The sequence below is a fragment of the Somniosus microcephalus genome, unplaced genomic scaffold (genome assembly GCF_052327205.1).
Source record: "Somniosus microcephalus isolate GS21.2 unplaced genomic scaffold, FLI_Smic_1.0 unresolved_chr7, whole genome shotgun sequence".
Taxonomy (NCBI): Eukaryota; Metazoa; Chordata; class Chondrichthyes; order Squaliformes; family Somniosidae; genus Somniosus; species Somniosus microcephalus.
In genome coordinates, this window is record NW_028225185.1 from 46,896,585 (window position 1) to 46,921,353 (window position 24,769).

The window sequence follows — 24,769 nt, forward strand, 5'->3', positions numbered from 1 at the left end:
ACTGGCTTCGTCCCGTTGGTTAGCCGGAGATTGACCAGTGTCCTGGCCTGGGGTGGCCATCCGATGTGGAGTGCTCGGCTCCCCGAGTGGATCCGACGGGGCAGCCGGCAGAACCCTCGATGTCGCAGTTAGGGCATCATCCTTGGGGGAGTGCAGAGTGTCAGCCTCAACCCCACGGATCCCTCCATCAGTCAGGTCTGCAGAACCGGCCGGACAGAGAGCCAGGGCCAGGCACAAAACGGTGGACTCCCGGCCATTCGGGTACTGCACGTGGGCGTACGTGAGGTTGACATCTGTAAGTTCTACCTCGTCGATTAGAGGATCGGTTTTTGACGATCGGACGAATCTTCAGAGCAGCACGGTGCCAGGAGCTGCCAATCCTGACGATAGAGACGTCCCATGGGTGGAGCGACGCTGGAAGCTTAAGAATCGCTCGTGAGGTGTGACATTCGTAGAAGTAGAAAGGAGAGACATGATGGAATGCAATGCGTCAGGTAGCCTAGTTTCCCACTGCTGGTTTGGTAGATTGTGTGACCTCAGCGCAAGATGAAAAGCATTCCAAATGATAGCGTTGTATCTCTCAAACTGTCCATTACTGATGGGATGGTATGGTGTCGTTTTACTTGTGGCAATTCCCCATTGGGAGAGATAACTTTTGAGATTGTTTGGCATGAAGGAGGAACCCCGATCAGAGTGGAAGAAATTGGCCGTACCACAAAGGAAAAGACTTGAACAAGGCATTTCATCACTGTGGAAGTAAACATATTGGAACAGGGGAAAGCAAATGGATAGCGTGAATATTCATCCACCATAGTCAGTAAGTAGGTGTTCCGCGTTGAGGAAGGCAATGGCCCTTAAAATCAATGCTGAGTCACTGCATAGGCTGCATAGCATGTATGAGTGAGCCATCTGATGGACGGAAGAATTGCGGATTTAACTCCACGCAAATTTTACAGGAGGAGCACGTTCTTCTCACATCTTCCGTAGAAAATGGGTGATTTTTAGATCGCACAAAGTGCAACATATGGGTAACGCCAGGATGGCATATGTCAGTATAAATATCCGCAAGAGTCGAATTTCAAATGGAAGGGCAGAATGCCCGCTTGAGGGTATCCGGGGCCACATTCTCTTTGCCGAGTCGATAATGTATGGTGTATCCAAAGGCAGCCAATTCCATCCTCCAGAGTTGTATTTTGTTATTCTTTATCTTAGTGCATTTTCGGTTATCTAGCATAAAGGCCACGGAGCGCTGATCGGTTATAAGTGTGAAATGGTGACGAGTGAGAAAATGACTCCATTTACATACCGCTTCGATGATTGCCATTGCCATCTTCTCGACAGGAGGATAATGGAGCTCGCTACCGTGCATAGTTCAGGACAGAAATGCAACGGGTCGACCAGCTTGATTCAATGTAGCAGAGATCGCCACATCCGATGTATCGCACTTGACCACAAAAGGAAGATTTTCTTCAATGGAATGAAGCGTGGCTTTTTCCAGTTGTCGCTTGAGAAGTTTGAAAGCTGAAATAGCCGTTGCCTCCAATGGAAATGACTTTGTGTGAAGCAGGCTGGATATTTTCTGAGAATTGGGGTATCCATTTCGTATAACAGGCAAACATGCCGAGTGCCCGATGAAGAGAACAGAGATTCGTAGGGGGAAGGAGCTCCTGAAGCGTACGAAGTCGCTCCAGATCCGGTTTGATGACACCCTTGCCCACCCAGTAGCCAAGGATGTTGACTGATGGTACTGATTTCACAGATTTGGACTCATTCAAGGTTAAGTTGCGACGACGGAGAACGTCAAAAAATTCCTGGAGATTGGCATCATGCTCCTTCTGGTTATGACCAGCAATGGTGATATTATCTAGATATGGAAAAGTGTCCATTAAGTTCTGCTGTTTGACGAGGCTATCCATTGCCAGTTGAAAAACGGCCACCCCATTGGTGACCCCAAATGGAAGGTGGCAAAACTGGTAAAGCCGATCATTGGCCTCAAAGGCCGTATACTTTTTGGCAGAGTCCATTAACAGTACTTGATGACATGCAGTCTTTAAATCAAAAGTTGAAAATACCTTGTAGTTGGCAAGGTTATACACCAATGCTTCGATTTGTGGTAGTCGGTAGGCATCCACGTCGGTATACTGGTTAATAGTTTACGAGTAATCGATGCAAAGGCGTTTCTTGTGTTGCTTCAGAGGATTTTTAACAATGACGACCTGAGCCCGCCAGGAAGATGAACATGGCTCAACGATACTGTCAGCTAGAAGGGGAGAGATTTCTGCTTCGATAAAGGCTCGATCATCTGGGATCAAACGTCGTGATTAATTGACTATGGCTTACATCGGGGGGAAAGATTGGCATACAAGTAGGGCGAGCTTTAACCCTCCAAACTCGAAAGTGAGTCTTTCGTGTTGTTTCTGGAAATCCTGTCCCAGAAGCACATCACCGCATAGGTTCTTGAGCACCCCGAGCTGGGTGAAGAAATAAGTGCGGCCATTGAGAATAAGGTCGACAAGACAAAAGCCGGAAGAATTGGTGGTCAGTGTCGTCAGAGCCATTGCAATTTCCCTGTCCGAGGGGTAAATACGCAGTTTTAACTTACTAACAGCCCACTCACTAATGAAGCTGTCAGAGCTGCATGAGTCGAATAGTGCACTCAAAATGTGTCCATTTATCGAAACCTTCATGGCTGCATGGGGCAAACTTGGGGAAAAAAAGCTGTGATGGGAGGGGGGAGCAGTTTTACCTTTGAGAGCTGTAACCTTAGTCGTGGTTCTTGGGGGAGGAGCAGTTTTGTAGTTTGCATCCTTAACCTTAGAATTGGCTCTTGGGGGAGGAGCAGTTTTATAGAGAGTAGCTGCAAAACTAAGAGGAGCTCTCGACCGGTATACCTTAGAAAAGTGACCTTTCTTGCTGCAATGATTGCAGTTCGCATTACGAGCAGGACAACATTTCCTATAATGGAATGCTCCTCCACATTGGAAACATTTCCATCCAGATTGCCAAGATGCCGCTCGGCCGGAGTCGTCATCATTGAAGGTTTCTAGGGTAGGGTTGTCATCAGCCGGATTGGAATCACCATCCGTGAGGGCTTCCGCCCGAGGACTACTGAAAGAGTCACTAAAAGAGATAGCAGCAGCCAGTGCACGTGGTAAAATATAGGTGCCTGCATCCCTCTTTGCTAAGTCCAGATAACATGCCTGGTCATAGGTAGCCTGTAACTTGAGGGTTTTATTCTCCAACAGACGCTGACATATGAAGGGAGATGCAATCCCAATAATAAAGGAATCACGAATTAACTCCTCCTGGTAATGCTCAGCTGTAACAGCTTTAAGATTACAATCCTTGCTGAGCCTGCAAAGTTTCTGAAGGAATTTGTCAAGTGATTCCCCGGGGTGTTTTCGAGTTGTGGCCAGTAGATGCTGAGAAAAAATTTCAATTGCCGACTTGACATATAGCTGCTGTAGTAGTTGGATAGTGGCGTCATAGTCCACACAGTCTTCGATATAATCAAACACATGAGGGGATACATAATTAGCAAGTATTTCGAATTTATCAGGGACATTTTCACCACACACCAAGAGGAAGTTGCTGAAAGTACGATACCAGTATTTCCATACCTTAGCTACTGTAAGTGAATTCAGGTCCAGGTCAAGACGGGCGGGGCTGTTAGTTTCTCCATGATGGATTAATTACTTATCTGAGTTCCTTTCTACATTTCGAGTCGTTGCTGGCTGTTCCAGAAATCACCCAAAGTGTGGAGTCGATATCAAGTTGATTAAATTGACGTAATAAAACTCACTATGCACTTGGTTTGAGAATAAAGCAAGGGTTTAATCAACTTGTTTCAGAACATGGAAGTCTAATTGTATCCACTGGCTCCTTGTCTTTACAACATGTCCCTGGCAAGTTGGGTCCAACGCCCGAGTATTTATACTGCTGGATGGCGCCACCAGCTGGCCGTCCGGTGGGATTTCGTAGGTAGTTTCTCGATGATGAGATTTATGACAAGCTGTTTATGCCAACTCTTTGCTTTCTGTCTGCCAACCAGTTCTATATCCAAGTCAATACCTTGCACCCAATCGCATGTGCCTTAACTTTACATGCTAATCGCTTATGTAGGACATTATCTAAAGCCTTTTTAAAGTCCAAATGCATCAAATCCACTGATTCTCCCTCATCCATTTTAACAGTTACATCCTCAATAAATTCCAGTAAATTTGTCAAGCACGATTTAACTTTTGTAAATCCATGTTGACTATGATCGATCTTGTCATTTTTTTTCCAAGTGCTCTGCTATTATAACTTTTATAATGTACTCTAGCATTTTCCCCACGACCGATGATAAGATTACCGGTCTGTAAATCCCCGTTTTCACCTTGCCAGCTTATTTGAACAGTGGGGTAACATTAGTTAACCGCCAATCCATGGGTACTGTTCCAGAGTCTATCGAATTTTGGAAGATGACCAGCAATGCCTCTGCAGTCCGTCAAACTATTACAGCCCCTCAATCGAATACAGCCCCTCAAACTAATACAGCCCCTGAAAGTAATACTGCTGTGAACCTAACACAGCCCCTCAAACTAATGCAGCCCCTCCATCTAATAGAGCCCCTCAAACTAATTCAAACCCTAAAACTAGTACAGTCCCTCAAACTAACACAGAACCTCAAACAAATACAGATCCTAAAACGAATACAGCACCTCAAACAAATACATATCCTCAAACTAATACAGCCACTCAAACTAATACTGCAATTCAAACTAATACAGATCCTCAAAATAATACAGCCCCTCAATCTAATACAGCAACTCAAACTAATAATGACACTCAAAGTATTACAGCCACTGAAGATGTTGCAACCCTTCAAACTAATACAGACCCTCCAACTAATACAGCTCCTCAAAATAATATACCCACTCAAACTAATGCAACCCTTCAAAATAATACATCTCCTGAAACTAATACCATCCCTTAATCTGATACAGTCCCGTAAACTAATACAGCCTTTTAACTAATACAGACACACAAACTGATACAGCCCCTCAATCTAATACAACCCGTCAAACTAATACAGAACCTCAAAGTAATACAGCACCTCAAACTAATACAGCACATAAAACTAATGCAGCACCTCAAATGAATTCAGTCCCTCAAACTAATACAGCCCCTCAAACTAATAAAGCCCCTCAAACTAATACAGCTCCTCAATCTAATACAGCCCCCCAAACTAATCACACCACCAAAATAATACACACCCTCAAACTAATACACACAGTTAAAATAATACAGCCCCTCAAGTTAATACAGCCCCTCAAACTAAAACAGCCCCTCAAACTAATTCAGCTCCTCAAAATAATACAGCCCCACAAACTAATACCCCGATCAAACTAATACACCCCCTCAAACTAATAAACCTACTCAAACTAATTCAGCCCCTGAAACGAATACGGCCCCTCAAATTAAAACCCCGCTCACCTAATACGCCACTGCAGACTAATACAACACCTCAATCAAATACAAATCTCAAACTAATACAGCCCCTCAACCTAATACAGACTCTCAAAGTAATACAGCTCCTAAATCTAATACAGACACTCAAACTACTACAGCACCTAAAACTAATTAAGACCCTCAAACAAATACAGCCCCTCAAACCAGTACAGCCCCTCCAGCTAATACAGCCTCTCAAACTATTACAGCACCTCAAACAAATACAGATCCTCAATCTAATACAGCACCTCAAACAAATGCGGTCCATCAAACTAATACAGCCCCTCAAACTAATACTGCAGTTCAAACTAATACAGATCCTCAAACTAATACAGCTTCTCAAACAAATACAGCACCTCAAACTAATACAGCCCCACAATTTAATACAGCCCCTCAAACTATTACAGACCCTCAAACTGATACAGACGCTAATCTAATACAGCCACTCAAACTAATACAACCCTCCAACATAATACAGCTCCTCAAACTAATACAGCTCCTCAAACTAGAACAGCACCTCCAACTAATATAGCCACTACAAATAATAAAGCCCTACAAACTATTACTGCCCTTCAAACTAATACAAAACCTCTAACTAATACAGCTCCTCAAACAAATACAGTCCTTCAAAACTATTACAGCCCCTCAAACAAATACAGGCCCTCAAACTGATAAGAATATAAGAAATAAGATCAGGAGTAGGCCATTGGCCCTTCGCGTCTGCTCTGCCATTAAATGAGATCATGGCTGATCTTCTGCCTCAACTCCACTCACCGGGAATTTCACCATATCCCTTGATGCCCTTACTAGTCTGAAATCTATCGACTTATGTTTTAATTACACCCAAAGTCTGAGCCTTCACAGCCCTCTAAGGTAGACATTTCCAAATATTCACCACCCTCTGTGTGAAGAAATTTCTTCTCATCACAGTCCTGAAAGGCCTACACTTGATTTTGTGGCTGTGGCCCCTGGCTCTAGACTGCCCAGCTAAAGGATACATGCTCCAAGCATCCATCCTATCAAGCCCTGTAACAATTTAGTATGCTTCAATGAGATCCCCTCTAATTCTTCTGAATTCTAGAGAAGACATGCCTAGTTTACTAAATCTCTACTCATCCAACAGTCCCACCATCCCAGGAATGAATCCCGTGAATTTTGTGGCACTCAGCAAATTTGGAAATGTTGCATTTAGTCCCCTCATTCAAATCATTGAAATAGACTGTGAATAGCTGGGGCCCAAGCACCAACACTTGCGGTACCCCACTAGTCACAGCCTGCCATCCTGAAGAAGACCCGTTTTGCACTACCCTTTGTTTTCTGTCTGTTAACCAATTCTCAATCCATGCACGCATTTTGTTCACCAACCTCTTGTGTGGGACAGTATCGAAGTCATTCTGAAAATCCAATTACACCACATCCACCGGTTCCCCTTTGTCTACTCCACTAGTTACATCCACAATAACTACAACAGGTTTGTCAAACAGGATTTCCCTTTCATAAATCCATGTTGACTCTGCCCAATCATACTATTAGTCTCCAAGTGCCCCAGTGATTCCATCCTTTATAATAGATGACAGCATTTTCCCAAATACTGATGTGAGGCTAACAGGCCTGTAGTTCACCTTTTTCTATCTCCTTCTTTCTTAAATAGTGGGGTTACATTTGCTATTCTCCAACCTGCAGGAACCGTTCCAGAATCCTTAGAATTTTGGAAGATGACAACCAATGCGTCCACTATTCCAATGGCGACCTCTTATAGAACCCTAGGATGTAGGTCATCCTGTCTTGGGATTTGTCGACTTTTAGTCCCAAAAAATTTTGCTAGTATGTTTTTTTACTAATAATAATTTCTTTAAGTTCCTGAGTCTCGTCACAAGCTTGGTTTTCTCGTATTTCTGTAAGGTTTTTTGCGTCTTGTTCCATGAAGACAGAAACAAATTATTTATTTAATTTCTCTATCATTTCCCCGTTCCCCCATTATAAAACCTCCCGTCTCTGACTGTAAATGACCTACATTTACATTCGCCAGTATTTTCATTTTCACACACCTACAGAAGCTTTTACAGATCGTTTTTATATTCTTCGCTGGATTGTGCTCATATTCCATTACCCCTTTGTTTATCAAAACCTTGGCTGATTTCTAAAAAGATCCCAGTCCTCAGACTGACCGCTTTTTCTGGTTACTTTATCAGCTTCCTCCTTTGAATTAATTCTAGCTTTATTTTGTTAGCGATGGATGGATCACTTTTCTTTTGTGTTTTTATGCCCTAGAGGAATATATGTTTGTTGCAAATTATGTATTATTTCCTTGAATGTTAGCCATCGTATGCCCACCTTCATACCTTTTAGTGTAGTCTCCCAATCTACCATGGCCATCTTGTCCGTCATACCCTTGCAGTTTTCTCTGTTTAGATTGAACACCTTAGTTTCAGATTGGTCGATATCACTCTTAAAGATAACCTACAATTCAATCATATTATGGTCACTTTCCCTAAAGGCCCCTTTACCACAACATTATTGATTAACCATTCCTCATTACACAGTACCAGATCCAGAATAGCCTTTTCACTGTTTGGTTCCCCCACAAACTGATCCAGGAAACCAACACGAATGCACTCCAATTCCAATTCGTCCTCCACACCATTATTGGTAATTTGATTTGCCCAGTCAATATGTAGATGAAAGTCCCACATGATTACCGTATTGCCCTTGTTACATGCACTTCCAATCGCTTGATTGATATTGTCCCCTACGTTACCATTATTGTTTGGTGGCCTATACTCAACTCCCACCAATGTTTTCCGCCCTTTGCTGTTTTTTAGCTCCACCCAAACTGATTCCAGTTCTACGTCACGATCTGCCCAGCCAAGATCTTTTATCACCACCGTACCGATCTCATCCCTTATTAACAGTGCTACACCAACACCTTTTACGTTTTGTCTATCCTTCCTAAATGTTGAGTTCCCTGGAATATTCAGTTCCCAGCGTTGGTTACCCTGCAACCATGTCTCGGTAATGGCAATTACATCATCGACATTTACTTATATTAGTGCCATTAATTCATCCACCTTTTTGCAACTGCTACGTGCTTTTAGATAAAGTGCCTTCAACCTTGCCTGTTTAATATTTTCCTGCACATTGACCCTTTGTACTGCTGGCATTTGTTTCTGTTGCCTTCTCGTTTTGCTGACTACTTTTCAATCTTGCACTTCCATCTTTGTTTCTATCCGTTCTGGGCCCACACTTAAGTTCCCAGCCCCCTGACAAATTAGTTAAAACCCTACCCAACAACACTAGCAAACTCCCCAGCGAGGATGTTGTTCCTGGTTCAGCCGAGGTGTAAATGGTCTAGATTGTGCAGTTCCCACCTTCCCCAGAAACGGCCCCAATGCCTCAGGAATATAAATCCCTCCCTCCTCCACCATCTCTCCAGCCATGCATTGATCTGATCTGTTCTCCTATTTCTGCTCTCGTTAGCACGTGGCACTGGCAGTAATCCTGAGATTACTAGCTTTGAGGTCCTGATTTCTAATTTATTTCCTAGCTCCCTATGTTCTGCCTGCAGGACATCGTCCCTCTTTCTAACTATATCGTTGGTAATGATATGGACCAGGACCTCTGGCTGTTCACCCTCCACCTTCATAATATCCTGCGACCGCTCAGTGACATCCTTGACCCTGGCAGAAGGGAGGCAACAAACCATCCTGAAGACATGTCTGTGGTCACAGAAACGGCTATCTGTTTCCTTTACGATAGAATCCCCTATCACTATTGCTCTCCCAATCTTTTTACTCCTCTACTGTGCAGCTGAGCCACTCGTAGTGCCACGGACTTGGTTCCTGCTGCATTCCATTGAGAAATCATCTCCCCCAGCATTATCGAAAACAGAAAATCTGTTGGAGAGGAAGATGGACTCAGGGGTCTCCTGCAATACCTTCCTAGTTCTTTTACTCTGTCTGGCAGTCACCCATTCACTTTCTGCCTTTGCACTCTTTACCTGCCGTGTGACCACCTCATTAAACGTGCTATCCACAAAGATCTCAGACTTGCGGATGTCCCACTGTGACTCCAGCCGTAGCTCCAGCTCCGAAATGCGGATTTCGAGTAGCTGCAGATGGAGACACTTCCTGCACACCTATTAGCCCTAGACACCGAAAGTGTCTCTGACTTCCCACATAGCGGATTATAGGGAGTTAGGAGATAAATTAAAAAACAGGACCTCAAAGAAAGTAATCTCAGGATTGCTACCAGTGCCACGTCCAATCAGAGTACAAATAGAAGGATACTTCAGATGAATACGTGACTAGAGGAATGGTGCCAGGGGGAGGGATTCAAGTTCCTGGGACTTTGGAACTGGTTCTGGGGGAGGTGGGACCAGTTCAAACCGGACGGTTTGCACCTGGGCAGGGCTGGAACCGATGTCCTGGGGGAGTGCTTGCTAGTGCTTGCGGGAGGGTTTAAACAAAAATGGCAGGGGGTTGGGAACCTGAGCAGGGAGACAGAGGAAATGGAAACCAGGATAAAAGCAAAAGATAGGAAGCAGAAAAGCAAAAGTGGCAGTCAGAGAAATCAACGGTTTAAATCAAACATGGCCACAGTAAATAATAATTCTAATAGGTTTAAGAGCATTAAATAAACAAGACTGAAGGCTTTGTGTCTTAATGTGAGGAGCATTTGTAATAAGATGGATGAATTGGCTGTGCAAGTAGAGGTAAACGAATGTGATTCCGTTGGGATTACGGAAAAGTGGCTCTAGGGTGGCCAAGACTGGGAACTCAACATTCAGGGGTATTCGATATTCAGGAAAGATAGGCAAAAAGGAAAGGGAGGTGGGGTAGCATTACTGGTTAAAGAAGGGCTTAACACAATTGTAAAGAAGGATATTAGCTCTGATGATGTGGAATCTGTATGGGTAGAACTCAGGAATACTAAGGGGAAAAAAACGTTAGTGGGAGTGGTATATTGACCTCGAAACAGTAAGGCGGAGGTTGGGGATGGCATTAAAAGGGAAATTAAAGAAGCGTGCAACAAAGGCTCAGCAGTCATCATGGGTGACTTTAATCTACATATAGACTGGGCCAACCAAATTAGTAACAAAACTGTGGAGGAGGAGTTCCTGGTGTGTTTACGGGAATGTTTCTTGGACCAATATGTCGAGGAACCAAAAAGAGATCAGGCCATCTTAGACTGGGTATAATGCAATGAGAAAGGATTAATTAGCAATCTTGTTGTACGAGGCCCCTTGGATCAGAGCGATCATAATATGATCGAATTCTTCATTAAGATGGAGATTGAAGGAGTTGACTCAGAGACTAGGGTCCTCAATTTAATTAAAGGAAACTGCGAATGTTTGAGGATCGAGTTGGGTATGATTGTTTGGGGAATGGCACTCAAAGAGTTGATGGTGGATAGGCAATGGCAAACATTCAAAGACCGAATGGATGAGCTACAGAATTTGATCATCACTGTTTGGCATATAAATAAAATAAATAATGTGACTCAACCGTGGCTAACAAGGGCAATTAGGCATAGCATAAGATCCAAAGAGAGGACATATAAATCGGCCAGAAAAAGCAATAATCCTGAGGATTGGGAGCCGTTTAGGATTCAACAAAGGAGGACAAAGGGATTAATTAAGAAAGGGAAAATAGAAAATGAGAGTAAGCTTTCAGGGAACATAAAAAATGACTGTAAAAGCTTTTATAGATATGTGAAGAGAAAAAGTTTGGTGAAGTCACACGTGGGTCCCTTGCAGTCAGAATCAGGGGAATTTATAATGGGGAACAAAGAAATGGCAGACCAACAAAATACATAATTTGGTTCTGGCTTCACAAAGGAGGACACAAATAACCTCCCAGAGATGACGGGGAACATAGGGTCTGATGAAAGGGTGGAACTGAAAGAAATCAGTATTTGTAGGGAAATGGTGTTAGGAAAATTGATGGGACTGAAGGCTGATAAATCCCCAGGGCCTGATAATCTACATCCCAGGGTACTTAAGGAAGTGGCCCTAGAAATAGTAGATGCATTGCTGGTCATCTTACAGAACTCGATAGACTCTGGAACAGTACCCATGGATTGGAGAGTAGCTAATGTTACCCCACTATTCAAAAAAGGTGGTAGAGAAAATGCAAGGAATTATAGACCGGTAAGCCTGACATCGGTAGTGGGGAAAATGCTAGTGTCCATTATAAAAGATGTAATAGCAGAGCACTTGGAAAGCAGTAACAGGTTCGGACAAAGCCAACATGGATTTACAAAAGGTAAATCATGCTTGACTAATCTACTGGAATTTTTGAGGATGTAACTGGTAATATAGATAAGGGAGACCTAGTGGATGTGGTGTATTTGGACTTTCAGAAGGCTTTCGATAAGGTCACACATAAGTGATTAGCGTGCAATATTAAGGCACATGGGATTGGGGGCAAGGTATTGACTTGCATAGAGAACTGGTTGGCGGACAGAAAGCAAAGAGTTGGAATAAATGGGTCATTTTCCGAGTGGCAGGCAGTGACCAGACGGGGTACTGCAAGGATCGTTCCTAGGACCCCAGCTGTTCACAATATATATTTATGATCTGGACGAAGGAATTGGATGTAATATCTCCAAATTTGGAGACGACACAAAGCTGGGTGGGAGGGTATGCTGTGAGGAGGATGTCGTGAAACTCCAATACGAATTGGACAGTTTGGGTGATTAGGCAGACACATGGCAAATGCACTATAATGTGGATAAATGTGAGGTTATCCACTTTCGTGGCAAAAACAGGAAGGCAGATTATTATATTAATGGCAATAGATTGGGAGAAGGGGAAGTGCAAAGAGACCTGGGTGTTCTTGTGCACCAGTCGCTGGAGGTAAGCATGCAGGTGCAGCAGGCAGTTAAGAAGGCAAATGGTATGTTGGCCTTCGTAGCAAGAGGGTTCGAGTACAGGAACAAGGATGTCTTGCTACAGACGTACAGGGTCTTGGTGAGACCGCACCTTGAGTCTTGTGTGCAGTTTTGCTCGCCTTACCTGAGGAAGGAATTTCTTGCCATGGAAAGAGTGCAGCAAAGATTCACCAGGCTGATACCTGGGATGGCAGGAATGACGTATGAGGAGAGATTGTGTCGATTGAGCTTATACTCACTGGAGTTTAGAAGATTGAGAGGGGATCTCATCAAAACCTATAAAATGCTGTCAGGCCTGTACAGACTAGATGCAGGAAGGATGTTTCTCATGGCTGGGGAGTCCAGAACCAGGGGTCGTAGTCTAAGGATAAGGGGTAAGCCATTTAGGCAGCACACAGTGGGTAAATGTGAATGATTCACTCCTGTCTGGGTCTGTATGGCCTGCGTGTGTCCTCAGTGTCAGCTCCTGTAAATGAACAGTACACAGTGGGCAAAAGGGAATGATTCCCTCCCGTCTGTTACTGTATGGCCTGTGTGTGACTCAGTGTCAGCTCCTGTACATGAACAGTACACAGAGGGCAAAAGGGAATGATCCATTCCTGTCTAGTACTGTACGGCCTGCCTGTGTCTCAGTGTCAGCTCCTGTACATGAAAAGTATACATTGGGCAAAAGGAAACAATTCACTCCCGTCTGGGACTGTACAGCCCGTGTGTGTCTCAGTATCAGCTCCTGTACATGAGCAATGCACAGTGGGCAAAAGGGAACGATTCACTCCCGTCTGGGCCTGTACAGCACCTGTGTGTCTCAGTATCAGCTCCTATACATGAACAGTACACAGGTGGTAAAAGGGAACGATCCATTCCCGTCTGGTACTGTACGGCACATGTGTGACTAAGTGTCAGCTTCTGTACATGTACAGCACACAGCGGGTACAAGGGAACGATTCTCTCCCATCTGGTATTGTACGGCCCAAGTGTCTTTTACTTTCAGCTCCTGCGCATATATAATCACCACCCCTTGACATTCAATGACATTACCATCACCGAATCCCCCACTATCAACATCCTGGAGGTCACCATTAACCAGAAACTTAATTGGACCAGCCACATAAATACTGTGTCAAAAAGAGCAATTCAGAGGCAAGGTATTCTGCGGCGAGTGTCTCACCTCCTGACTCCCCAAAGGCTTTACATCATCCAGAAGGCATAAGTAAGGAGTTTGACAGAATACCCTCCACTTGCCTGGATGAGTTGCAGCTCCAACAACACTCAAGAAGCTCAGCAACAACCAGGAAAAAGCCAACCGCTTGATTGGCACCCCATCCACCACCTCAAACATTCACTCCCTCCACCACCGGTGTACATTGGCTGCTCTCTGTACCATCTACAAGATGCACAGCAGCAACTCGCCAAGGCTTCTTCGGCAACACCTCGCAAACCCTCTCCCAACTAGAAGGACAAGGGCAGCAGGCGAATGGGAGCACCACCACATCCAAGTTCCCCTCCAAGTTACACTCCATTCTGAATTAGAATTATATCACCGATCCTTCATCATCGCTGGGTCAAAAGCCTGGAACTCCCTACCTAACAGCACTGTGGGAGTACCTTCAGCACACGGACTGCAGCAGTTCAAGAAGGTGGCTCACCACCACCTTCTCAATGGCAACTAGAAATGGGCAATAAATGCTGGCATAGACAACGAGGTCCAGATCAAATAAACGAATAAAACAAAGAATGCACAGCTCGTAAAAGAGAACGATCCATGCCCCCTGTTCCTGTACGGCTCATGTGCGTTTCACTTTGAGCTACTGTACATGTACAGTACGCAGCAGGAAAAATAAGAACGATTGGATCTTGCCTGGCACGTCTGTGGTTCAGTGTCAGCACTGAAATATAGAGTTAACAAGGCATAAGAGAGAACGTCGCACTCTGGCCTGGTATTGCATGACCGGGTGTGTCTCGGTTACAGATAAGCACCGTACTGTATTGTAAGGAGACAGACATTTACAACCCCAACACTGCACTGTAATGACAGAGACCTGTATAACAACAGCACTATTTTGTAAAGAAATAGAACTGATAAAACTCGGCACTGTACTATAATGGCACACAACTGTACAACGCCAACACAGCATTGCAATGAAACAGACTACTACAGCCAGAGCATTGCACTGTGTCGACACATAACTGTACAACCCAGCACAGTACTGCAAGGACACAGTCATGTACAACCCCAGCAATGTACAGTAAAGAAACAGACAGGTACAAATCCAGCACTATTCAGTGAGGACACAGACCTGCACAACACCTGCACGGTACAGTGAGGACACAGAACTATAAAATCCCAGCGGTGTACTCTATAGACACAGTCCTGTACATCCCCAGCACTGTACAGTATGGACACAGACCTGTACAGCACTGGCACTGTACTGTAGGGGCACAGACTTTTACAATCATGGCACAGTACTGTAAGGACACAGGCCTGTACAAACACAGCACAGTACTGTGAGGACAGAGACCTGTATATCCCCAGTAACGTACTGTAAGGGCACAGATCGGTTCAGCCCCTGCACTCTACAGTACGGTCACAGACTTGTACAACCCCGGCACTGTACTGTAAGGACACAGACCTGGGCAATCCCGGCACTGTACTGTGAGGACAGAAGCTGTACAATCCCCCAGCAATGTACCGTAAGGAGACAGACATTTACAACACCAGCACTGCACATTTCAGAAACAAACCTGTACAACCCCAGCACAGTACAGTGAGGACACAGGCCAGTACAACCCAGCATTGTACTGTAAAGAAACAAACCTCTACAAACCGAGCACTATACAGTGAGGACACAGACAGGCACATATTCTGCACTGCATTGCAAGGACACACACCTGTACAACTCATGCATTGTTCTGTAAGGAAACAGGCCTGTATAACCCCAAAAATGTACTGTAAGCAAAAAGACCTGTATAACCCCAGCACTGTACAGTGAGGACGCAGACATTCACAACCCCAGCACTGCACTGTTAGGACACGGAACAGTACAACCCTATCACTGTACAGTAAGGACACAGACATGTAGAACTCCAGCACTGTACAGTGAGGACACAGACCTGTACAAACCCAGTACAGCACAGAAAGGACACAGAGCTGTAAAATCCCAGAATTTTGCTGTAAGAACACAGACCTGTACAGCCCCTGCAATATACTATAATGTCACAGACCTGTACTACACCAGCACTGTACTGCAAAGACACAGACCTGTACTACTCCAGCACTGTACTGTGATGATACAGGACTGGACAACACAGCACTGTACTGTAAGGATACAGACCTGTATTTCTACAGCACAGTACTGTAAAGACACAAATATGTAACTCCCCAGCACTGTACAGTAAGGACACAGAACTATAAAATCCCAGCAGTACAACCACAGAACTATACAGTGAGGACAAAGAATTGTGCAACCCCAACAATGTTTTGTAACGACACAGACGTGTACTACACCAGCTCTGTACGGCAAAGACACAAACCTGTAGTACTCCAGCACTGTACTGTAAGGATAAAGTACTGTACAACCCAGCACCATACTGTAAGGATACAGACCTCTACTTCTCCAGCACCGTACTGTAAAGACACGAATATGTACCATCCCAGCAATGTACAGTGAGTACACAGACCTGCAGAACTCCAGCACTGTAGAGTGAGGACACAGATTGTACAGCCCCTGTACTGTGCTGTAAGGACACCGACCTGTACAACCCCAGCACATTAATCTAACGTCACAGACCTGTGCAACACCAGCAATGTACTGCAAGGGCACAGACCTGTACAACCCCAGCACTGTATAGTAAGGACGCACACCTCTACAACCCCTGCACTGTACAGTAAAGACACAGACATGTACAACCCCAGCACTGTAATGGACGGACACAGATCTGTACAACCCAAGAACTGTACTGTAAGGAAACAGACCTGTTGAGCCCCTGCACTGTACAGTGTGGACACAGACCTGCACAGCGGCAGCATTGCACTGTAAGGACACAAAACATTGCAATCCCAGCAATGCACAGTAATGACACAGAACTATACAATCCCAGCACTGTACTTTATGGACACAGACCTGTAGAGCCCCAGCACTGTACAGTGAGGACACTGATCTGTACAACGGCAGCATTGCACTGTAAGGACACAAAATATTACAACCCCAGCACTGTACAGTAAGAACAAAGAACTATACAATTCCAGCACTGTCCTGTATGGACACAGGCCTGTACATCCCCAGCACTGTACAGTAAGGACACAGACCTGTACAACACTGGCACTGTACTCTAACGACACAGGCTTTTACAATTCCAGCACAGTACTGTAAATACACTGGCCTGTGCAACCGCAGCAATGTACAGTCAGGACAGAGACCTGTATATCCCCAGCACCGTACTGTAAGGGCACAGGTCTGTACAGCCCCAGTACTGTACAGTAAGGACACATACCTATACATCCCCGGCACTGTACTGTAATGACACAGACCTGTGCATCCCCGGCACTGTACTGTGACGACAGAAGGTGTACAATCCCCAGCACATAACCGTAAGGACACAGACTTGTACAACACCAGCACTGCACATTTCAGAGAAAACCTGTACAAACCCAGCACTGTACAGCGAGGACACAGACCTGTACAACACAGCACTGTACTGTAAAGAGCAGACCTGTACAAACCCAGCACTGTACACTGAGGAGAGAGACCTGCACATACTCAGCACTGCAGTGCAAGGACACAGATCTGTACAACTCAAGCATTGTACAGTAAGTACACAGACGTGTACAACCCCAAAACTGACAGTGAGGACACAGACCTGTATAACCCCAGCATGTACAGCGAGTACACAGACCTTCACAACACCAGCACTGCACTGATAGGAAAGAGAGCAGTACAACCTTATCACTGTACTGTAAGGACACAGACCTGTACAACCCCAGCACTGTACAGTGAGGTCACAGACATGTACAGCCCCAGCACAGCACTGAAAGCACACAGAGCTGTAAAATCCCAGAATTGTGCTTAAAGGACGCAGACCTGTACAGCCCCAGCAATGTAGTGTAATGATACAGACCTGATCTACACCAGCGCTGCACTGCAAAGACCCAGACCTGCACTACTCCAGCACTCTACTGTGCTGATACAGGACTGGAAAAACCAGCACTGTACTGTAAAGACACAAATATGTACCACCCCAGCACTGTACAGTGAGGTGACAGACCTGTAAAGCCACAGAACTATACAGTGAGGACGCAGACCTGTACAACTCCAGCAATGTACTGTGAGGACACAGACCTTTATCGCCCCAGCAATGTAGAGTAATGACAAAGACCTGTACTACTCCAGCACTGTACTGCAAAGACACAGACATTTACTACACCAGTATTGTACTATAAGGATAAAGAACTCGGCAACCCAGCACTGTACTGTAAGGATAAAGGACAGGACAACCCAGCACTGTACTGTAAGGATGCAGACCTGTACTTCTCCATCACCGTACTGTAAAGACACAAATATGTACCTCCCCAGCACTGTAGAGTGAGGTCACAGACCTTTACAACCACAGAACTGCACAGAGAGGTCACAGACCTGTACAACCCCAGCACTGTACAGTGAGGACACAGACCTGTAAAACCCCAGCATTGTACAGTGATGACACAGACCTGTACAGCCCCTGCACTGTACTCTAAGGACACCGACCTGTACAATCCCAGCACTGTAATCTAAGGTCACACACCTGTGGAAGCCCAGCATTGTACTGTAAGGGCACAACCTGTACAACCCCAGCACTGTACAGTGAGGACACAGACCTGTACAACAGCAGCATTGCACAGTAAGGACACATACCTTTACATCCCCAGCACTGTACAGTAAGGACACAGAAATATACAATCCTAGCACTGTACTGTATGGACACAGAACTGTACAATCCCAGCTTCGTACTGTAAGGACACAGATCTGTACAGCCCCAGCACTGCAGTGTAAGGACACAGACATGTACAATCCCAGCACTGTATTGTAAGGAAACATAAATGTGTAACACTGGCACTGAAATGTAATGACACAGACCTGAAAAACCCCTACACTGTATTGTAAGGACAAAACCCGTACAATCCCCCAGCACTGTACTGTAAGGACACAGACCTGTACAATCTCAGCACTGTACTGTCAGGACACAGGCCTGCACAATCCAAGCAATGTACAGTAAGGACAGAGACCTGTACAATGCCAGCAATGTACAGTGAGGACACAGACTGTAGCCTAAGGACAAAATAATTTCAAGCCACCAGCACGTTACTGTAAGCACACAGAGCTGTACATCCACAACACTGTACTATAAGGACACAGGCCTGTACAATACCAGCATTGTACTGTAACGACAAAAACCTGTACACACCCAGCTTTATACAGAAAGTACACAGACATTTCCAACACTGGCTCAATAATTTAAGGACAAAGCAAGTACAAACCAAGCAATATAATGTCTAGGCACAAGCCTGTACAACACCTGCACTGTACAGTAAGGAAACAGACCTGTACAACCCCAGCACTGTAATTGTAAGGAAACAGGCCTGTACAATCCATGCACTGTACTGTAAGGAAACATAAACGTATAACACCGGCACTGAACTGTAATGACACAGACCTCTACAACCCCTGCACTGTACTGTACGGACACAGACCTGTACAACCCCAGAACTGTACTGTAAGGACACAGGGCTGTATATTCCCAGCACTGTAATGTAAGGACACAGATGTGTACTACTCCAGCACTGTACTGTAAGGCACATGACGGTACAACCCCAGCACTGTACTGTAATGTCAAAAATATATACCATTCCAGCACCTTACAGTGAGGTCACAGACCTGTAGAACCCAAGCACTGTACAGTGTGGACTGGGACCTGTACAACACCAGATCTGTACAGTGAGGACACAGACCGGTACGACACCAGCACTGTACTTTAAGGACACAGACCTGTACAAACCCAGCACTGTACTGTAAGGACACAGCCCTGTAAAATCCCAGTACTGTACAGTGAGGATACAGACTTATTAAACCCCAGCACTGTAGTGTAAGGACACAGAACAGTACAACCCCAACACTGTACTGTAACGACAGAGACCTGTACAACCCCAAAACTGTACTGTAAACACACAGACTTCTACAACAGCAGCACTGTAATGTAAGGACACCGACCTGTATAGCCCCAGCACTGTACTGTAATGACACATACCTGTTGAGTCCCAGCACTGTTCGTGAGGACACAGACCTGTACAACTGCAGCACTGCACTGTACGGACACAGCCCTTTACAACCCCAGCACTATTCTGTAGGGACACAGATCTGTACAACCCCAGAACTGCAAGTAAGGACACAGACCTGTACAAGACCAGTATTGTACTGTAAGGACACAGACATTTAAAATCCACACCACTGTACGGTAAGGACAGAGGCCTGTACAACCCCAGCATTGTACTGTAAGGGCACAGACAAGTACAAGCCCCGGTGTTGAATGTAAGGGCACAGAATTGTCCAACCCCAGCACCGTACTGCAAGGAAAATACCTGCAAAATCCAAGCACTGTACTATCAGGACACAGACCTGTACAAACTAAGCACTGTACAGTAAAGACAGGGACCTGTAAAACCCCAGCACTGTACTGCAAGAACACAGACCTATACAAGCCCAGCATTGTAATGTAACGACACACACCTGTACACAGTCACAATGTACAGTAAGTACACACACTGTTTCAAACCAGGGACTGTACTCTAAGGACAAAACTGGTACAAGCCACCATCACGTTATTGTTAGCACACGGAGCTGTACATCCAGAGCACTGTACTGTAAGGACACAGTCCTGTGCCGCCTCAGTACTGTACTGTAAGGTCACAGATCTCTACAATCGCCAGGACTTTACTGTAAGGACACAGGCCTGTACAATCCAAGCACTGTACTGTAAGGACACAGACCTGTACAATCCCAGCACTGCATTGTTAGGACATAGACCTGTATAACCTCAGCACTGTACTGTAAGGACGCAGAACTGTGCAATCCACCAGCAGTGTCCTGTAAGGACAGAGACATGTACATCACCATCAATGCACTGTAAGGACATAGCTATGTACACTCCCCCAGCAGTGTACAGTAAAGACACAAGCGTTTAAATCATCATCATTGCACTGTAATGACAAAGAACTGTATAATCACGCAGCACTGTTCAGTGAGGACACAGATCTGTACAACCCCAGCACTGTGCTGTAAGGACAAAGATATGTACAACCCCAGCACTGTACTGTAAGGACACAGACCTGTGCAACCCCGGCAAAGTTCTGTACGGATACAGACCTGTACAACCCCAGCACTTTACTGTAAGGACACAGACCTGTACAACCACTGCAGTGTACTGCAAGGGCACAGAGCTGTGCAACCCCAGAATTTTACAGTGAGTACACAGATCTTTACAGCCCCAGCAGTGCACTGTTAGGACACAGACCTGTGCAACAGCGGCACTGTACTGTAAGGGAACAGAAATGTATAACCCCAGAACTGAACTGTAAGGACACAGACCTGTAGAGCCCCAGCACTGTACAGTGAGGACACAGACATGTGCAACGGCAGCATTGCACTGTCAGGACACAAACATTTACAACCCCAGCACTGTTCTTTAAGGACACAAACAATACAACACCAGCACTGCACTGTTAGGACACAGACCTGTACAACACCAGCACTGTACTATAACGACAGAGACCTCTCAATCCCCAGCACTGTACTCTAACGCACATGAATGTATAACCCCAGAACAGGACTGTAAGGACACAGACCAGTACAAACCGAGCACTGTACAGTGACGACATAGACCTGTACAACCCCAGCACTGTACTTTAAGGACAAAGACCTGTACAATCCCAGCACAGTACTGTAAGGTCATAGACCTGTACAACCTTAGCACTGTATTGTAAGGACACAGCCCTGTACAACCCCAGCACTGTACTGTAGGACACAGCCCTGTACAACCCTAGTACTGTACTGTAAGGACACAGCCCTGTACGACCCCTGCACTGTGGTCAGTGGGTCAGTTTCTGTGTGTTCGGTCAGGTTGTGGTCAGTAGGTGAGGTTCTGTGTGTTCGATAAGGTTGTGATCAATGGATCAGTTTCTCTGTGCAGGTGTTGTTCAGTTGGATATATCATGGAGTTTCGTTAGGGTTGTGGTCAGTTGGTCATTTTCTGGGAAATATGTCAGATGTTGTTGATTGGCTAGTTTTTGGTGTTCGAGCAGGGAGTGGTCATATGGATATTTACTTGGTGCTTCTTTAGATTCTGGACAGTTGTCCATTTTCTGCGTGTTCAAGTTGGTTGCTGTCAACTCATCAGTTTTATATTATTTATTTCTTCATGGTAATTGGTGGAAAATCCAGCATTTATTGCCCCTTCCTATTTGCCCTTGAGAAGGTTGTGGTGAGCCGCTTTCTTGAACAGCAGCAGACCGTGTGGTGAAGGTGCTCCCACAGTGCTGTAAGGCAGTGAGTTCCAGGATTTTGACTCACCGACGGTGGGTGGAATAATTCATATGTTTGGGAGGTGTGGTCCAAAACGCACTCTGGAGTGGCTGTTGTGCATGTTGTAGATGATACAGGTTGCAGCCAAGTTACACTGGTGATGGAAAGAAAATATGTTTAAGGTGATGGATTGGGTGGTGATCAAGCGGGATGGATTTGTCCTGGATGGTGCGAGCTGTATTGGAGTGAGATGCTATCTTGGTTTTATGAGTTAAAATAGTTTGAGGTGTTGTATTAGTTTGAGGTGGTGCATTGATTTGAGGTGTTGTATTGATTTGAGGTGTTGTATTATTTTGAGGGGCAGTATTAGTTTGATGTGCTGTATTCGATTGAGGATCTGTGTTAGATTGAGGGTCTGTTTTAGTCTGCTGGGTAGTGTCAGTTTGTCGAGCTACATTATTTTGAGGTGTGGATTATTCTGAAGGGCATAAGTAGTTTGAGGGGCTGTATTAGATTGAGGTTCTGTGTTAGTTTGTGGTGGTGCATTAGTTTGAGGGCCTGTATTAGTTTGAGAGACTGTATTAGTTTGAGGGTCTGTATTAGTTTGAGGGGCTTTGTGAGTTTGCGTGGCTGTATTAGTTTGAGGTTTTGTATTAGATTGAGGATCTGTGCTAATTTGAGGTGGTGCATTAATTTGAGGGATTGTATTAGTTTGAGGAATAGTATTCGTTTCGAGAACTTTATTAGTTTGATGTGCTTTATGAGATTGATGAGCTGTATTGTTTCAAGTGCTTTATTAGTTTGAGGGGCTGTATTACGTTTTCGGACTATATTAGTTTGAGGTGCTGCATTAGTATTGTTAATTATACTTTCATTATCTGATGTTTATATTGGTTTCAGAGGCCGTGTTCGTTTGAGGGGCTGCATTTGGTTTGGGACAGTATCGTTTGGAGATGTATTATTTTGAGGTGCACTGTTAGACTTAGGAGCTGCATTAGTATCATTTGCTGTTGGAGTGGTTTTAGTACTTTACTCTTTAGTTTCGTTATTTTTTCATTAGATGAAATAGTTTCATAGGTTTGAGGGGGTAAATGGCTTTGAGGTGCTATAATAGTTCGAGGAGCCACTGACAATAATTCCCCACTACAATTGATCAACAGAATGGCCACAGTTAAAGAGGGCAGTCACATCACAGATTGCAACAGAGCTGCCCTGAGTGCACGCACTAACATTTGGAATTTATTTACTGAATGGCCACAGCAGAGAGAAGCACATCACCGAAATAAAATGCGATATAGAGATGGGCCTGATGGTGTTTGAAACAACAAACCCATTGCTGGGAGAATGCAGCCGGCAATTTCCATTAGTTAATTAATGGGATCAGAATTTTCCAGTCTTTGGGGTTTTCAATTTCAATCCCAGCACTAAGTATATTCTATCACAACAGGGACTTAACTCGGCTGTCGAATTATGTTTGTTCAAATTTTTTAAATAACTATTTTGAATGATGTTGCAACCTCAATGCCACCGTGGAGCTCCCGCAGAGTATAAGTTAAATGCTCTGCGAATGTATCGACTCAGAGTGTAATTCAGAGAGATTGCCTGCAGCACGAAGGAACACGGCGCTACTCACAGAAAATGCACCGACCAATGCAACATGTACATGATCCTTCCCATCATTTGTGTTCCTGGTATGTTACTATAACCATTGAAGTTGTGTAAATCTGTGTGTGAGCTGTTCTCTGGTATTGCTCTGTGACTGATAGTGTTCCATGCTGGTCTAGTGGTCCCCGTTATTTAGGCACCCGATCAGTGATATTATTTCGTTAATGTCTTGAAATTGCTCTGTGGTTTTATTCCATTGAACACAATTAATCCTCTGTTTGTAACTTGCTGCTCGCAGTATTATCAAGTTATTGCTTTAGTAAATTTTCCTGCACTGTTGAATCAGAACTCCGGGCGGGCAACTCTCTGAGTAAAAGTTTTAGAGGGAGTGCCTTTCACTGTAGAACTGTACTGTGTGTGGGCCACTAAACGGAGTGGGACACCTGACCACAGTGACCATGTAATACTGGGAGTATCTGTCACTGTAGAATTGGATTGAGTGTGCGACACTAACCGGAGTGAGACACATGACTCCAGTGGCCATGTATTAAAGGGTGTCTCATTAAGTGGCTAGCTGTACTGATTTTGGGTAATTAACCAGCGAGGAACACCTGACTCCAGTGACCCTGTATTACTGGCAGTATCTCTCAATGTAGAACTGTACTGAGAGTGAGTCACTAACCAAAGTTGAATATCTGAACCCCCATGTAGCCATGTTTTAATGGGAGTATCTGTCTCTGTAGAAATCTTTTGAATGTGGTCATTAACTTTGGTGCAATACCTGAACCCAGCGGGCATGTATAACTGGGAGTATCTGTCTATGTAGAACTCGATTGAGTATGGGTCATTAACTGGAGTGGAAGAAGCTGGTTCTATTTCAAATCAATGTTTCACTTTTCTGAGCTCATCCTCCTTGGAGCTGTCTTCGTGTTTTACGATCCCATCAGAAAGGAGAAGAAATTCCCTGTTGCGTGAAGATGTTTAGAAATTATAACCTCAGACACGACCCCAGCCCATACTTTCTTGGTGCTAAAATACAGGCCTTATTGTCCTGCCCCAGATACTATGACTGTTGAATCAGTAATTTCCAGTCTCTTTTCCCTTCTATTTTTTACAGAACCAGAGGTCATAGTCTAAGGATAAGGGGTAGGATATTTGGGACTGAAATGAGGAGGAATTTCTTCACCCAAAGAGTGGTGAACCTCTGGAATTCTCTGCCACAGAGGGCGGTG